Source organism: Ailuropoda melanoleuca, chromosome 2 (assembly GCF_002007445.2).
Source record: "Ailuropoda melanoleuca isolate Jingjing chromosome 2, ASM200744v2, whole genome shotgun sequence".
Classification (NCBI taxonomy): Eukaryota; Metazoa; Chordata; class Mammalia; order Carnivora; family Ursidae; genus Ailuropoda; species Ailuropoda melanoleuca.
The window spans coordinates 2,861,717-2,879,890 of NC_048219.1; the positions used below are offsets into that span (position 1 = coordinate 2,861,717).

Genomic DNA, 18,174 nt, shown 5'->3' on the forward strand with positions numbered 1-18,174 from the left:
TCAGAGATGAGATTGTCACTTTCTTTAAGTCATGGAGGGGGTTCGGTGTGTGATTTGCAGAGACCATTGCAGTTTGGAAGCTTCTGAAGCCCTCTCGGGAAATAAGGGTAAGGAAAGAACGTTAGCTTTCCTTATATTTCCCCAATGTTGTTATTTAACCCCAAATCCTCAAATTCATGACACCAAATATTTCATTTCCTTAAATGAAGTAAATACATTATAGCTGATCCCAGGTTGTTAATCTGGGGTAAATGGTTGAGTTGCAGGGGACCCACAAATCCTTCGAATTTGCCTGCAAATTTGTCTCAGTGTCATTTTTCTGGGGAGTGAGCCCATCTCTCTAATTAGGTCTCAGAGGGATCCTTGACCCTCAAGGTGCAGAGCCAACAATGAAATGTCACATGTAATACCACTGGCCCAAAGTAGTGTTGAGAATCCCCCTGAAACCAGTTACTTCTTACTGCTGTGTGGTCTTGACTGCAGTTTTGAAAGTATCTTTCCAGGCCTTGTTTCCTGTCAAAAGTGGCCAAGCATGGTTGAGAGTGATCATGTCTGGTAGAGGTACTTACCCAATGAGCTACTTCAGAAATGCCTCAGAGGTCATTGTCATGATGTTACAGGAGACTGCCACGCTGGCGATCTGTTGTCTTGGCAACCTTGGTAGCAGTTGCCGTATTTGTTTCTTCTGACAGGTGAAAGGAAGAGTGGTAGCAGCCTAGCACTTTGGCTCTAGGCATCAACTTCATGTAGATGGACTTGGTGCCTCAGGGCCATAGGAAAGTAGGGGTAGGAGGGAGGGAGGAGGAGGAGAGGGATGGATTCAAGGAGGCAGAGACAGGAGTGAAGGAGGAGGGATATTGCCCCTGCTTTGTCCTGGCATCCCTCTGTGTCTGTGAAGGGAAACAGCTCTTTCTGAAACCAAACTTACCTCACTTACCTAATACTAGGACCTCTGAAAAAGTCAACTCAAAGATGCAATTTCTGGTTTATTAGTACTCAAATGGAAAGAAAAGGAAGGGACTATCTTTAAGTCTATCTTGGGACGTTTTGCAAACATGGGACCTCAGTAGGAAACTGCTGTGGCCCATGGTATGTTTGGCCCGTACAGTGTTTATCAGTGAGTTGCTTACATTTACAGAGAGAGATTTTACATCTGTCTGACCCCTGGAGGTATTTGCATGAGTGACCTCTGCTATTAGCAGACAGTCTAATTCTGGGACTCTCAACGTTTCATCAAGTAAATTTTTATGAAGGAAAGGGAGGGCCCAAGAAGGGTGAGGGAGATTAGAAACAAAGGATTACTAGCTTTTGAGGCTCTAAATATTGGTTACTTGAAATTTATTAAAATATAAAAACAAAGTGAACAGTGTGTGGTTCTATTTCTGATTTTGGGAAAATATTGCAAGAGGTCATCTAATCTGCTAGTTTCATCTGTTTCTCAGCTTTCTAAGACTACAGCCTGACTGTTGGATCTTTGACCTTGACTCCTTTAGCTCCTTGTCCCCACTGGCTCTGAAGGATGATGTCAGGGGCTCTGGCAGCAGTGAACTTGCCATTTTTCTTCCATCTGGTATTTATCTTCAGTTCCTAGTCTCAGTGGATGGCACCACAGAGTTGCAAAAGGCAGAAAGTCCCCCCACGTTCTTCCCTTTCTGTCAACCCCCCACCCTCCTTCCACTCCCTACCCGCAAATAGCACACATTTATTTAGGCTACAAGCCTATTGATGTCCCCTTTCTCTTTTGGTTAAAGCTACTATAATCTCTTGTCCTGAATTACTACAACAGCCTCGGAGCTGGCCAGCTGGCTTCTTCCTTTGTTCCTTTCTAATCTATTTTGTACACTGTTGCCAGTGATCTTTATAAAGCACAGATCACGTGTGACTGTTTCCCCCTTGCTTAAAACTCTCAAATGGCTTGCCTGCCCTCAGGATAATGCAGGCCTTGGCTTGGCCTGTGCTGCCCTCAAGCTCTGGGTAGGCCTGTGTCAAGCCTCATCTTATTCTCTCTCCTCCCCTCTCACCCTTCTATTTGAGTACCAGTCCGTCATGCTCAATGGGCCACAGAACTTCATCCTTCCCAGGACAAGTGGGCTGCATCCTGGGGCTTTGGATTTTCCCAGCCATGTTAGTAACCAGCAGTGCCACTGTCTGCATTGACCATTAGATCACCGAATGTTGTTTGAGTTTTTTTATGTGGTTCCTTTGTCCCGAAACTGTGTGCTGCCTCAAATGTGTAGTCAGATACTGTCCTCAGGTCAGTTGATGTATTTATTTTTCTCTGGTGCTTATGCCACCAACTTGATAAGCTTTATCAACAGGCTCACTTGTTTAAACTTTAAGAATTGCTTTTAGGGGCGCCTGGGTAGTGCAGTCGTCAAGCGTCTGCCTTCGGCTCAGGGCGTGATACTGGTGTTATGGGATCGAGCCCCACATCAGGCTCCTCCTCTGGAAGCCTGCGTCTTCCTCTCTCACTCCCCCTACTTGTGTTCCCTATCTGGCTGGCTGTCTCTCTGTCAAATAAATAAATAAAATCTTTGAAAAAAAAATTGCTTTTAAAAATCTAATTTTGTTTTTTAACTATGTAAACCATTTACGTGGTTCCAAAATCAAAACTACATAACAAGGTGCACTCACAGAAGTTTTTATTTCATACCTGATCCTCCTTCTCTGTTTCTCTTGAGTCTTCTTATCAAAGTTTTGGGGGTTTTGCCCATCTGTTAGGTAAGAAATAATTTCAGTATAGTTTAAATTTGTTTTCTCCTTTAAAATGAGATACAGGATATCTGTCCAATGTCTGTGGTTTAAGTTGCAAAAATATTTTTTCCAATTTGTCATATGCCTAACTTTGCATATGTTGTTTTATTGCTGTACAAAAGTTTTACATCTTTATATATTGTATTTATGGGTCTTGCAGTGTATTGCTTTAGGAAGTTTGCCCTGCTCTTAATTTATGGGGAATTCATTAATGTTTTCTTCCAGTATATGTATGGTTTTGCTTTTTATTTTTTAAACATCTAAGGTTCTTTCTTATCCTTTTGAAATTTATCTTGACGAAGGATCCAATTTTATCTTTTCCCCAATAGCCAACCAGGTGTTCCAACACTGCTTATGAAAAGTTCTTATTAGGGCACCTCAGTGGCTCACTCAGTTAAGTGTCCGACTCTTGATTTCAACTGAGGTCCTGATCTTGGGGTCATGGGGTAGGGCTCCACGCTGGGCGTGAAGCCTGCTTAAGACTTTTTTTCTCCCTTCCCCCCTCCCACCCCAGCCCCATCCTTTCTCTCTCTCTCTTAAAAAAAAAAAAAAGAAAAGAAAGTTCTTATTTTTTGTCTATTGATTTGAGATGCTCTTTTAATTGGATACTAAACTGTTGTATACATTTCGGTTTCTTACTATTTTGTTCCATTGATTTGATTGTCAATTCATACGCTGTTACAAAACCATATGAATTTTAGAGGCTTTATAATTTTTTTAACATCTGGAAGGGCCAATTTGTTCATATTGCTCTTTTTTAGTGTTTTCCTGGCTGCTTTTGCTTGTTTATTCTGCCATATAAACTTTATAATCAGTTTGTCTAGTTCCAGGCAGCAACAAATGGATGGTATTTCTATTGAGATTATGTTAAATTTATTAATTAGCTTAGAGAGAACTGACATCTTTATGATGTTGAGTCTTATCCAAGATTGTGGCCCGTCTTTCCATTTGCTAAGGCCACTTTTGTGATTTTTCAGGAGTGTTTTATGTTTTTTCCTATAAATTTTGTATGCTTTTGTTAAGTTTATTAGATTTTCAGTCTTAACTTTAAAAAAAAATAATTCCTCTTAGAATCCCTCCAGAACTTCTCAGAGGCATGTACACACCCGCATACTCAAAACTTCTTGTATATCATTTCAGATGGTTCATAGATGTTCCCTCCAGCCCATCCTATTAATATTGCCCCCTCACAAGCCCTTCTCTTGTCTGTCCTCCTCCATTCTCACTACATAGCTCTGTGTCCTACATACAGTAGGCAGTCTGTGCATGTTTGTTGAACGGATGAATAAAGCAGGAAGGGGAAGATGAAAGTAGATGAAAGAGTGAGCCTATAAGACCCATATATGGAAAGATTGTCCTTGTACAGACATCCAGATATTCCTAAGCGTACAGTCTGCAGCTATTAATTCACTGGCTCGTAGAATTTTGTTCTCCTTGCCCTCATCCCAGAACTTTAAAAAAATAGCATGTTGATAATGATAGTTATCATTTATTGAATACTACAAAGTGCCGGGGGCTGGCTAGGTATTTTCTGTAATTATTTCTTATAATCCTTATAGCAACTAAGCAATAGGTATTAGTATCTCCCTTAAAATAGGGACATTTCAAACATGCAAAAGTATGGATAGCATTATATATATAAATGTCACCTCCCTTTTACAGTTGAGGAAACAGGTTTTGAAAAATTAAGTAACTCAGGGTTACAAAATCAAAGTCAGGTTTATAACCCAACTCTTTTTAGCTCCTTAAGATTATTTTTCAAATTTTAAACTCCCAACTGGCCAGGGAAAAGCGGAAGCAAGGGAGACAGTCAAGAACCATTCTAAACTCCATTCTAACTCCAGCTCATAGTATTACCTTCGTCTCCTAATTCATGTCACAAAGATTTCCCTCACTTCTGTTTGCAAAAAGGAAGACCTCCTATCACCCCTTCCCTCCTGCTTCCCTTATGCTCTGCTCTCACTTGCCTTCTCTTGGCCTAGTTTTATTAATGTAGTCCAGAACTAGTTGATTTCTAAGGCCTGCCAGTGTTTTGAGTACCCGGCTCCCAGCATGATAGTGGGAACATAGTAGGAACTTACAAATTTAAATAACAGTAAAATGCGCTGCTCTTATTCATTTAGCCCATAGGTTTAGTGTCACGCTGTAACTCGTGAATGATGCTCCGAAGCCCTGGCAGGCGTTAGCTCTGACCGCCCTCCATACCGGCTGCACATATAGCTGGCACTCTGCTGTCAGCTGCCCTCAGTTCTAGGCAGGTTCAAATCTTTCTAAGGTCAGACTCCAAGACAGCAGAATAATTGGCCTCTAGAGTTCTGGATTTTTTTCTCAGGTAGTGAAGTGTTGAGGATGAAATTTTCCATGTCTTCCTTTGAACATTTTTGAGCAAATACTACGGAATCCCATAGGCTCTTTCCCCAAGTTAGAAGCAATAGAGAAGTTATCCTCTTTGCATTTGTTGTTGTTGTTGTTAGCTCCTCAAGTTAACGCTTTTGTCATACACCTGGTGATAAACAAGAGAAAGCTAGAGATGAAAATAATTCCTGCTTCTTCAAAGACAAAAGCTTTCAGCACTCGGAGTTCATCTCGAAGTGTGCACAGAGGTCTAGCGAAGGTTGGGTGATCTGCAAGGTGTCAGAGGGCAGTAATGTGGGCGGTGGGAGCTCCCTAGTCTTGAGTAGTTGAGTCTGATACTCAGCTACTGAGGTATAAGAAGAGTAGCGTTCCAAGCTGAAAGTGATCTGTTCTTACGTGTGCCATGAGGGTTCTGAGAGCAGGATTATGCTGAATTTCTTCTCTATGTAAGGACAGCTTTAGTTAAGGGTGTTCGGCTGGGCTCAGTAAAGATCTGCTGGATGGACAGGCACACACTGTCCCCTGACTAAGGAAATGGGGCCTTAGAGCCTCGCTAGGGCTGCATGGGCTCCACCTCCCCCAGCAGCACCATCACGTGCTTCGTGGCTTTGGACAAGTTGGGGGGCCCTGACAAGTGTGTGTGGCGCCTCATATAGCACAGAATAAGTAGCCTCTAAATTAGTGGCATCTCCTCTTACTTTAAAAACACTTCATTTATGTACACTATCAGTGATGAGCCCTGGCTAATGTACAGAATGATTGAACCTCTATATTGTACACCTGAAACGAATATAACACTGTATGTTAACTCTACTGGAATTAAAAACAAACAACAGCAACAACAAAAGCCCCCAGTTTCTTTACCACGTATCTCTGCACTGCCTCTGAACAGAGAAGTTACCAGAAAAGTAGGAGAAAGACTGAGGGATCAAGAGCTTCACTGCTTTTTCCGTTCCCACGCTTGGGCAGTATCCAGTGGTGAGGGTTCCGGCTCTGGAGTCAGACGGCGTGGGTTCATCTACGGACTCTGGCACTCACCAACTTTGTGATTTGGGGCAAGCCGTTTCCTTTTGATAGGACTCTACTTTCTCAGTTGAAAGAGGAATTAATAATAGTAACTACCTCACAGGTTTTGCAAAAATTATGTAAGGCTACCATGCAAAGTGCTTGGCATAGTGCCTGGGATATAATAAACCTTTGCAAATGTTAGCTCCTATTGTTAGATCCCTACCTTAACCCTTCCAAACTTTGTCTTTTTCCCTTTCCAAAATGTGTTCTTCATTGCTTTCCACTTAGACTATGTACCAAAAACATGGGTAACTGACCTGGAAGATCTTAAGACACTTGTCAACACCTCCGTTTCCTCATCTACAATATGTTGGAATTGGACCAGGTGATTTCAAAAGTTCCTGTATCTCCTGCTAATTTTCAATGAGTTTAGGACTTCGAATTCTCTCACATTATAGCCCAGCACTCTTGTTATGAGAGGCCTACCCACCCCATTTTCTCTCCCTTTCCTAGCTGACCCCCATCTCAGACCAGCTGTTTGAAACTAGCAGTGTGGTTGTCTATAAAGTCTGTTCTTTAAAAAAAAAAAAAAGCAGTATTTGACATATAGAAGATACATGTGTAACGTATATAAGTGATGAGGCGGAGTGATTGTTAAAAAGTACATATCCAACCTAAGACCTATAAAATCAGATATTTTGGCAGGTGGATTTTTCTGCTTCCTTTTGACATTTAATGAATCTTTACAATGTTACAGGAAATGTTCTTTACATGTATTGACTCATATACATGCAGTGACTTATTACTGCTTATAGTCACCCCACTAGTAAGCACTAATATCCCCGTTTTACATATGAGGAAGGTGATGCCTAGAGAGTTAGGCCACTTGCCTAAAGTCACACAGCCGTTGAGGGGGACAGTGCTGTGATTCGCCCCTGGGCGGGCGTGCGGGCTTTAGAGCCTCTGACCTTGATCATTAGGCACCTGGTCTCTTGAGTCACCAGGCCTGGTTTGGTATTGTGTAGTTGCCTAAGTTCTCTAATTTTTATATTAAATGGGTATCTTTGAATTTGGGCTTTGGTGCGGTGTTACTGTGTGTCCAGATTGATGATTCGCTGCTGAGAAAAAGCATATTCTCAAGTTGGTGAAACCTCAGAACTTATCCACATCTTCAGGTCACTCAAGATGCCTGTCAGTACCAGTGACAAAGCCAAGAGTCTTTTTTTTTTTTCTTTTTAACACCTAAGAGGCTGGCTATAGAAGCATTGGCACAGTGATTTCTTGTTGAGACTCTCGACTGTAGGATGGAAGAGTGGCCGTGGGCGGAATGCAGTCGCAGCCCCCAGTCACTCGGGAGATGACTGTGTTGCTCCACAGACTGCCGTTTGGCCTGCGGAGAGTCATCATGGGTGAACTACCGGATCAGAGCAGCACGGCCAGAAAGGCAGGCAAAAGACAGATAAGCCTCTCAAAGCCTCCTTCCATTAGAATCGTCTTGAAAAATCACTTGTTTCTGGGAGTTAGAAGATACGAGGACACAAGCAGTTGGTTACGTGGAACGTTTCGATGTTTTGTCGCATTGTGTGTTATAGCCTGCCTCAAAAGGAGAGTTTCCGTAGAAATGGAGAGAATCTGGAAAAAGAAATTAGTTTAATACAGTGGTTATTATAGGCTTATCAAGAATCAGATGCTGCCAGTTTTGAGATGTGGAAAACAGCCTTTCCAGTGGTCTTTAGTCCATTCTGTCTCTGCCTCCTTGAGAAGTTGGTGGTGGGGGGGTGGTGACGATAGTGGTTGGCAGCTCGTGCATTTATTGAGCACTTACTATGTCCTCCGAGCATGGTGCCGGTGCTTTAGGTGTATTAACTCATTGAGTCTTCTAACCACCCGGTGAGAGAAGTATTATCATTACCTCTATTTTGTAGATGAGAAACCTCAGATCACACACTTTGTGATTGGACATTCAAGCTTCTCACCAGGTAGTCGGGCTCCAGCTCTATCCTTAAAGCACTAAGGCACACTGCCGCTCAGGACAGCCGCGGGCCCTCTGCCCCACAAAGTGTGCAGTTGGACAACATTGCGTGTCATTTAGAGAACACATGGGCTCTTCTTCCTTTTCCCAGTCTGTGGACTCAGGTTTAAACCCCACGCTAGACTTGCGTAAATTCCCTGCAGGCAGAGATTATATCTTATTTCATTTGCGTGGTACATAGTAGGAACCAAATAAATGTTTAATGAATGAATAGGTTGTTGTAAATGACACTGGCTTTGAAGCCAGCCAGACCTACCTGGGTTTCTATTTTTAAATTCCCTTGTTATAACAATAATACATGTTTACTATAAAAAATTCTGAAATGTATGAGGAAGAAAATAAATCCCCCATCATGACACTACCTAGGAATGCAGTTAGCATTTTGATATATTTTGTCTTTTTATTTATTTATTTATTTTTTAAAGATTTTATTTATTTATTTGACAGAGACAGAAACAGCCAGTGAGAGAGGGAACACAAGCGAGGGGAGTGGGAGAGGAAGAAGCAGGCTCATAGCAGAAGAGCCTGATGTGGGGCTCGATCCCATAACGCCGGGATCACGCCCTGAGCCGAAGGCAGACGCTTAACCGCTGTGCCACCCAGGCGCCCCAAGTCTTTTTAAATGTTAATGTGTATATGTATGTACATATATTTTTAAACCAAATTGGAATTATATATACAATTACATGCTGGGTTTTTTTTTCTTTTAGTATATGGAGAGCATTTCCTCATGTTATTAAAAATCTTTGAGAGCCTAATTAAAAAATTTATTTAGATATAATTCACATACCATACAATTTACTGTTTTAAAGTGTACAGCTTAAAAGTCTGTGTAACCATCACCACTTTCTAATTCTAGAACATTTTCGTCACTCCAAAAAAAACCCCATACCTATTAGCATTCACTCCCCAACTCCCTCTCCTCCCAGCCCCTGGCAACCACTAATCCACTTCCTATCTGTGTGGATTTGCCTGTTCTAGACAGTTCATACAATGAATCCTCCAGTTTGTGGCCTTTCGTGACTGGCTTCTTTCACAGAGCATAGTGTTTCTAAGTTTCACCCCTGTTGTCCATTTTCTGTATTCCGTTCCTTTGTATGGCTGAATAATATTCCATTGTATGGATATACAACATTTTGTTTGTTCATTTATCAGTTGGTGGACGTTTTGGGTTGTTTCCAGGTTTTGGCTGTTACGTGTAATGCTCCCGTGAGCATCAGTGTACAGGTTTTTGTGTGGATATGTGTGTTTTTTTTTAAGATTTTATTTATTTATTTGACAGAAAGAGAGAGAGACAGCCAGCGAGAGAGGGAACACAAGCAGGGGGAGTGGGAGAGGAAGAAGCAGGCTCTCAGCGGAGGAGCCTGATGTGGGGCTCGATCCCATAACGCCGGGATCACGCCCTGAGCCGAAGGCAGACGCCTAATGACTGAGCCACCCGGGCGCCCCAGTGCGGATATATGTTTTCATTTCATTTGGGTTAGACCTAGGATTGGAATTGCTGGCTCCTAGAGTATCTCTGTGTAACTTTCTGAGGAACTTGCAAACTGTTTTCCACGGTGGTTGCATGTTTTACATTCCCACCAGCAATGTGTGAGGGTTCCAATTTCTCCACATCCTCAGCAACACTTGTACTTTCTGTCTGTGTGTGTCTGTTTTATTACAGCACCCTAGTGAGTGGAGAGTGGTAGCTCTTGGCAGTTTTGATCTTCATTTCCCTAATGACAGCTGATACTGAGCATCTTTTCATGTGCTTATTGGCCATTTTGTATATCCTCTTTGGAGGGACATTTATTCCAATCCTTTGCCTGATTTTAATGGGCTTATTTGTCATTTTGTTGGTGAGTTGTAAAAGTTCTGATCTGTATTCTGATATGCTATATTTATATATTCTGGATAGTAGACCCTTATCAGATAAATGATTTGAGAGTATTTGTTCCCATTCTGGAGTTCTCTTTTTGCTTTCATAACAGTATCCTTTAATACACGAAAGTTTTTAAATTTGATAAAGTCCAATTTATTTATGTATTTATTTATTTTTGGTTGCTCGTGCTATAGGTATCCTATAGAGAGCCTAATTTTTACTGGCTGCATATTTCATAATATGTCTGTATACCATATTTATTTAAAAACCTCATATTGTACGTCTAAGTTTCCAGTTTTTTACCAGTGATGCTATTCTTCTGAATTCAGTATACATAAATATTTCATTATATCTTTAATTAATTATTTCCATATAGATGGATTCCTAAAAATGGGTCTAAAGGCATAAATGTTAAAAAATTGTTTTCTTCTATTATGGACTTCTCATTTTTTTTTATTTATCTATAATTATACAACTGATGTGTAAACATTCTGGTAAAACATTCAGACAGTACACATAGAGTATATCCTTCCCAACCCCCCCAAATTCTCATGTCTCCCTCCAGAGACACTTTTTATGGCTCTAGATGAGCAGATTACCTACCGTATTACTTTTCTGAAGGATTTTTACCAATTTATACTTTCATCAGCACTGTGTGGGCACCTGTCTCTATGCTCCCTCCCTTGCATTATGAATACAGGTAATATTTTTATAATAATAGCTAACATTGAGCATTTACTGTTGACAGGAACTTTGCTAAAACAATTCAGATGCATTATCCCATTTCATCTTCACACACACACACATACACACACACACAAACTGTAAAGACATTAATGTCACAGTGATCAAGGTGACTTGCCCAAGGTCACTGACCTTGCCCAAGGTCTAAAACTACTGCTTCTCAATTAAATATTATCATTGCAAAATTTTTCCAATTTGATCGCCCCAAAATAGTGTTAATGTTTTAATTTGCATTTCTCTAATTATTCATAAGGGTGAACTTTTTAAATCCTTTTGATTTTTTAATTTCTTTTGTGAATTTTTTTTTGTCCATTTAAAAAAATTTTTTAAATGTTAATTTGTTTTCTTTGTTGATTTGTATGATCTTTCTATTCTAATATTAACCACTTATTTTTCACTTGATATGACACATTTATCATTTATCTTTTAGTTTTGTTGATACTGTTTTTTGGACGTTTATGTTTTTATGTAATCACATCTATTGATTATTTGTGAATTTCTCCTGTTTCCTTTATGTGTAAAAAGGGCTTCTCCATCATGACCCCAGTTACTTATTCATTAAATATGTTATCTTTTAAGTATCTTAAATAGTCACTTTAAAAATGTGGTTTTTCTTTCTTTTGTTCTTGTTAAGTCACAAATCTACCTTACAGTTCTAATGACGGGAATTTGCAATCATATATTCCCTGAGACACTTTTGGGCAGTTTTCTGGCTTGAGGTTGATAATTATTTTTTCATTGAAAGAGCTATCAGTGGTTGATATTTAATCAACATTCAAAGAAAAAAAATAGTAAATGTCCTAGCACACCTAGTGCTAGTGGCTGCCAGTCTATGAGATACCGAGGAAGCCTTCCCCATTGAGCCCCTCCTCTGTTGGGTATGCTTAAGAGTTTGGTATTTTGGTTCAAGTGCTGGCTTGAAAAACCCAGAAATCTGGGTCCTGGGTTTGGCCCTGCCATTATCCAGGTACATGACTTGGCAGGTCACTTAATTTCTATCAGTTTTTTCATCTCTAAAATGATAGGCCTGAATTACATAGTCTCTAAGGATAATTTTAGTTGCAAAATTCCCTGATTTTTATTATCCTTCTGATCAAGAGTCATTTCACGTATGTGTGGTGTTGATAAATATTTTTTAAAAAGTTGTCATTAGTGATGTGTGGTGGAGTGGCTGAAGGGACGCAGAGTGACAGATAACGGACGTGCATGGGAGCGGGAAGTGGGTGAGGAACAGGGAGAAAGGAAGGGAGTGAGGACTGAATCTGGTAGTGGCCAGGGGAAGTTAGAGGGTGGCTAAGTTTGACGTGCGCCGAGAGCTTCAGTGGGTGAAGCTCCTTGCAGGAGGGGTAGTTCTGATCTGACAGATGTTCGGAGCACTGAGTGGCAAGCCTGTTGGCAGGGGCAACAGGAGGGCGCTGCCTGCATTCTGAGAGAGACTGAAAACTCAGCCCACAGTCAGTGCTACAAATACCTGCGCAAGCTTACCTCAGAGACAAAGCTGAGTCCAGCTCTTTCAAAAGAGAGACTGGAGGGGCGCCTGGGTGGCACAGCGGTTAAGCTCTGCCTTCGGCTCAGGGCGTGATCCCGACGTTATGGGATTGAGCCCCACGTCAGGCTCCTCCACTATGAGCCTGCTTCTTCCTCTCCCACTCCCCCTGCTTGTGTACCCTCTCTCGCTGGCTGTCTCTATCTCTGTCGAATAAATAAATAAAATCTTTAAAAAAAAAAAAAAAACAACAAAAGAGAGACTGGAGCCACAGAAGGGTCCAGGTGATAGAAGGGACACGACAGAATGCCTTGAGGTGCCTGTGTAGTGTGCATTGACACTCAGACTCTCCCTGGCCAAGTGAAGACAGATGCCCCAAGTTTCCACTGAAGGTTGGTGGCATACAATCTTGCCGGATGATACTTGACCTCACTGCTAGAATTGTTTCACACGTAACTGTAAAGAGTAGGCCTATTTCACTAAGAAATGAACTAATAAATTCACTTTCTGATTTCTGCTTCTTCTCTTATGAGTTTAGACGGTGTTATCGAACCTCCAAAGTCCAATTAACTGTGAGACTTTTATAGGATGGTGTGTTTGTATCTGCAGGGTTGACAACTAGACCTTTTGGCAAATTAAGTTCAAGCCATCAAGGGAAGTCTCTTGGCAGCCAGCCAGCCAGCCAGCCTGTTCCAGCGGCACTCTTTCCAGATACACATCTCCATCCATCTTTCAGCAGAGACCAGCAAAAGAAATACGGCATCTCAAATGCAGGTGCTCCTGTCAGGCCAGCCAGCAGCCATCTCTGTGGAGAGCGGTTGAGGAGTGATAACACTAAACCCAGAAATCCTGTCAAGCCTAAGGTAGTAATTAAGAACAGGGAGCCGGCAGATCTGCATTTGAACTGTGCTCAGACTTATTAGCTGTATGGTCTTGGGCATAACCTGTTAGACGTTAGTTTCCTCATCTGTACATTAGGGGTAATAATGGTATCTATCTCATAGGGATGTTAGGGAAATTGAATGGAAAAGTGTATGGACAGTGCTTACTTAGCACAGTGCTGAACGTTATTACCCTCATGGAGCAGTTGATGACCTTGCCAAAGGCATTCAAGAGATTCAGGCATTCGAAAAGAGCAGAGGCCAGTGGATTGGGCAATAAGGATGATTTAATCACCTCTTATTCACCCTGTTGCTGAGGGAAGAATTCCTACCCTAGGGTTATGGGGATGGGTGGACACACAACACTGGACACTGGCAGGTGAGACTGACCACAGCTTTTACATCACATATACCCGCAGCCCCAGAGGAGGACACAGTTTGCTACTCTGGGCCACATGGGGTTGCCCTCAGGAGCAGAGTGAACAATCAGGGGCCGTGGGAGGCAGGCTTTGTAGTATCAAAAGGGTGGGGTGCTGGTTTCTGCTGGGGGATGTGATTGGCTTGCTAGAATAATCTTGAGGGCTGATAAGGAACTGAAACCCACTACCCAGGGATAAACAGGACCTGGACCTTAGTCCCTTTGATAAGGAGGATTGTTTGGCTCAGGGACTTTGTCCACCAGAGCAGAGTGGATAGTACAATTTGTAATTCGGTCATTTGAGGCCTTCCTGATTTTACCAGATGGCAAGGCAGCACATAATATTGAGCCTTGATTTTAGACTTTGTGCCTCAAAAGAGAATGCAGGCCTTGAAATGCCGTTCAATACAGCTGTCGGGGACACTGGGTAGAGGGCTATGGAAGACAAATGGTGTAGTGGCTGGAAAGGAAATACCACAGTAGTTCATAGGTAGTGTCATAAGCTGAGGAAATACCACAGTAGTTCATAGGTAGTGTCATAAGCATCCATTCATAGATTGGCCTTACCATCCTAGGCCCTTCCAAGGCTTAACCAGGTTCAGTTGACCACGTTAGATCAGGAGCAGTTTGACCTCTAGTTACTTTGGCATCAGCCGGGGAAGCTGGACTAACCCCAGAAGACCAGATCACTGAAATGCATTCTGCAGGAACTGGGGTTGGTGTCAGGCCATAGAGCTGTTCACCTCAGGCATGGTTATTGGAGCGTTCCATATTTTGTAGGTTTTATTCCCAGAGCTATTATGGAGTTTGTTTTTCTGACTGGCGCCAAAGGCGGGTGCCAAAGGGAAGGATTTGAAGATGAGATTTTTTAGAGGTGAAGGGTTGCTTAAGATGTAATTTGATATAAAAAAAAAAGTGATTGGAGAACAGACAATGTTGTATAGTGCTTTGTTCCTCAGAGAGGGTTCCTGGACCGACAGTATCCATATCACCTGGAGCTTATTAGAAATGGAGAATTCAGGCCCCACCCCAGAACTTCTGGATCAGATTCTTTTCTTTCGACAGGATCCCAGGTAAGAAACCTTTCTAGTGGATAGAGGGGCAAGAGCTTTAGGTCAGGCAGATTGGATTAAGATCTCAGTTCCTCTACTAATCTGCTGTATGGTCTTGGGCCGTTTCCTCAACCTTTGCACTATTAGGACTTACTGTAAGTTGGGTTTACCTATCTTGCTGGATTGTTAGTATTAAAGGAGGTAGCATTTAAAGTGCTTAGAAACATAGTAAGGTACTTAATTATTAGTAGTTCTTAATGTTTAATAAATAATATTTTATATAATTTGACAGAATATGAAAAGAAAGAGCAGGATATCATTAGGGCTAACTCTGTCATGAGGCATGAGTTGATAATTGAGAAAAATACGGTCTCCTAAGCTGATGGGGCAGTGGATGTGTTTGGCTCATTAACCAGTTCCCTCAGGGTGAGACTAAGTATACTTGTTAAGTAACCAAGAGTTGACAGCTATGCTCTTAATGGCTGCTGAACTACTGGAAGGGAAAATTCTCTACAGAAGTGGTAGCTAAGTCTTGGCATCCAGCAAGGCCTTCACGTTGTAGAAGACAGAACAATGGCTTGAGAATTGAGACTTGGGCTTGCTTCTGCCCCTTGGTAACTCATGACTCTTAACCAGACATTTAACATCTCTGAGCCTTAGTCTTCATCTGTAAAACAAAGATAAATGGGATGAGGTGTAAATCCCGGTACACAAGTAAGGGATTATCATCTCCATGTCATCCTTACTTGGTGTCTTCCATATCTATCACTAGACAGCATCCAAAGCCCCAGAGGTGAATTTTATACTTGATGCCGACAGCCACTTGAGAATCTTCACTCTTGGGGTTCTTTGGAGCTATTCAGGTTACTTGGATTTCCCAATGACCAGAGTGTACCTTAGGAAAGCACATAGGCCATTCAGGTATTGCTATAAATCTCAAGGACTAGAACTGTAGGAGACTAGAATGGAATGGGGATGATGGTCATAATACCATTAGAAACAACAATGACAACACATATGATAGGATACTACCACAAATTCAGGAGTGCCAAATACGGAAACCTCCATCCCTTACACTGCATGTTACTGCCTTTCAGGCCCTCCGTGTAAGAGACAGGACCAAATGACAGCTGCTTTTGAACTTGAGAAATCAGGGCCCACTAAGAGCTGCAGTCACCCTTTTCTGACCTCACCCATCCACCTTGTATTCTCAGAAATAATTGCTAGTGGTTCTCTTTTAACTTAGCTGATTCCTTAGATACCTTACATTTTAAATCATCTTTTTGTGTGTAGCAAATGCCCCATTTCTTGTCTCTGAATGTGTGATCTTTGGTCTAATTATGTTGAGAGTGCCTGTTATTTCACCTGACTCTGGTTGTTTGTGAGATACTAAATAGCCTTGGGGTTAAAGCCGACTCAGATCAAAGAGCAACTCAGCCTCTCAGGGCCTCAGTTTCCTCCCTTAAAAAGGGAAGAGATTGGACTAAGGTCATTTGGTCATGCGACAAGAGTACGTGATAAAGTAATGAACTTCTGTTTGCTGAAAACAATGCATAGGGCTCTCCAAGGTCTCTTCCAGCTCTCTGGTTCCAGCAGAGCCCAGGCATCAAGGTAGAAGTAAAGATTTTATTCAGGAGAAAGGGATTATCAACAGCAACACACACACACACATACACACACACACACAGAGAGAAAAAAAACTTTGAACAGATAAGGTTGCATTGAGCCAGACCATAAGAGGTCTCAGACCATGAGATAGATGTGCCCAAAGGAGAGTGCAGAATTGTTAGGGCAACTAGAATCGAGGACCCTTGATTAAGTAATAGAATGGCTTTTCTCACTTGGATGTTGGAACACACAAATCCAGGCAGAGGTGGGCCCAACTTCTCCATGGAACTCCATAATATAGGATGTCTAAGGCAACAACCTGTATAGACAGCCAATATAGACAACATAATGGAGGAGTCCTGTTCTTCCTTTCCATTGCTAGCCACTTTCCTTAGTAGTCCAGTCCTCCTGTCACTGGGAAAGCTCTGCTTTAATTATGCTATTCCTGCTTCAGAAGCTCCTCCCTCAAAGCAAGAGGAAGTTCCCCTGCTCATTTTCTGGCCTCCCTAACCTAGGTAGTCTTGTGCTCTGCCCTTCCTCTTCCGTGAGTGTTTTTGGAGACCCACCTTAGCCAGCCTGGTGTCCACAATAATGATGGCAGCTAGTTACTGGATGCCCTCCTAGAGCCGGGTGCAGTGCCAGTGTCCTGGATTTCCAGCACACATGCCAGGTATGCCTCTCCTGGAACTGAGTTCATGGCTCTTCCTCTGTCTGGAGTTCTTTACCTTTCACCCTGGCCTGTTGAGAGTTGTACCTCACTTGTGTTTACTAGCTGTAGCTCTTGCCTTTTCTTTGCCACTCCCTGGGATCAGTCTGTCTTGTCTCTTATGGATTGAGTCCTTTTAAGAGATCTGTTTTCAATCATTCTAGCATTGGGTCAACTTTATTACCAGCTCCCTGTGGACAAAGCTCTTGTTCTATAGTTCATGTGAATCCCTCACAGCACTTAGCAATGTGCTGAGGAAATAATAGGCAAATGACCCATAATTAGGAATTGGATGACATGTGTGTATAGTATAATAATTGGGGAACACTGGGTCCAGTTTCTGAGGTGCAAAGAAGAGCTTCCTACTCTCCAGTAGTGATAGCAAAGGCCTTTGTTTGAGTGCTTTGCTAAGGACATCACCTGCACTTACGGATTTCGGAACATCTATTTTATTTAATTAAGCAGTGCGTATTGAGAGTAAGTCTTCAGTGTGGTATTCCTCCTTATTCAGTAAAGGGATTCCATGTTTCCTACGAACTATGACTTAGTTCTCATTTTTGCTTTTTCTGGTTTTTCTCTTGTTTCTTTTTAACTTAACTTTCAAATCCTTTTTGGAAGTAGACAGAATAAAAATTTAAATAAATAAATAAATAAATAAATAAATATTCATCGTGCTCCTTTTAGAAAGCTGGCCTAGTTTCCACTTTGTGTTGAATTCCCATTTGTGTTTTGGGTCATTATGCAGCACTTGGTTCAGCCAGTTAAGTTTTTTCTTTCTAAGTATCTTTATTCTATATCAGTGTAGTCTTTTCTTGAGGCTTTAATATTGTTCCTTTGAGTAACATCCATCTTTCTGGTGCTCTTTTGTTGCTTAAATGTTCTTCCTTTGGGACCTTTGACAATTTTCCCAAGCCTAGCAATTTCAGTAAGCGCTTAATAACATAATTTAGGTTGCCTCTATACAAGAATCTACAGGACTTCACTTAGAAATTCCAACATGCAGTGTTCTAACTCTGAAAGGTACACTTTCACGACATTATATCTAATGCTGTATTCTCTCTCCTCAGTTTAACTTCCCTACGAAGGGAATTAGGGGAAACATTAAAATATGTTAGAGGCTCTTACATTTTAGTTGTGAGATCAGCAAAGTATAGTTTAATCTCTATAATACATTTCAGTAGCCCCCAAATCACCAGTGTATCCCTCATGATTACATATTAGATTTATTTAATAACAGTACTCTGTACCTGAAAGTGGTCTACAAAG

At 41.6% G+C, this 18,174-nt stretch overlaps 1 protein-coding gene across 8 annotated transcripts in view; it reads left to right on the forward strand.

Moving 5' to 3' along the window:
* Positions 1-18,174, forward strand: part of ZBTB40 (zinc finger and BTB domain containing 40) — a 73,736-nt gene that overhangs the window by 3,922 nt on the left and 51,640 nt on the right. For 2 of the 8 annotated variants that reach the window (XM_034646096.1, XM_034646072.1), the window contains exons 2-3: positions 12,853-13,106; positions 14,502-14,615. The exons of 4 other annotated variants lie outside the window; for them this stretch is intronic. The gene's annotated coding sequence lies outside the window, so the exon portion shown is untranslated. Of the gene's footprint in view, positions 1-12,852; positions 13,107-14,501; positions 14,616-16,484; positions 16,873-18,174 lie in introns of those variants that run through there. 2 more of the 8 variants (XM_034646077.1, XM_019799985.2) reach the window with 2 other exon arrangements.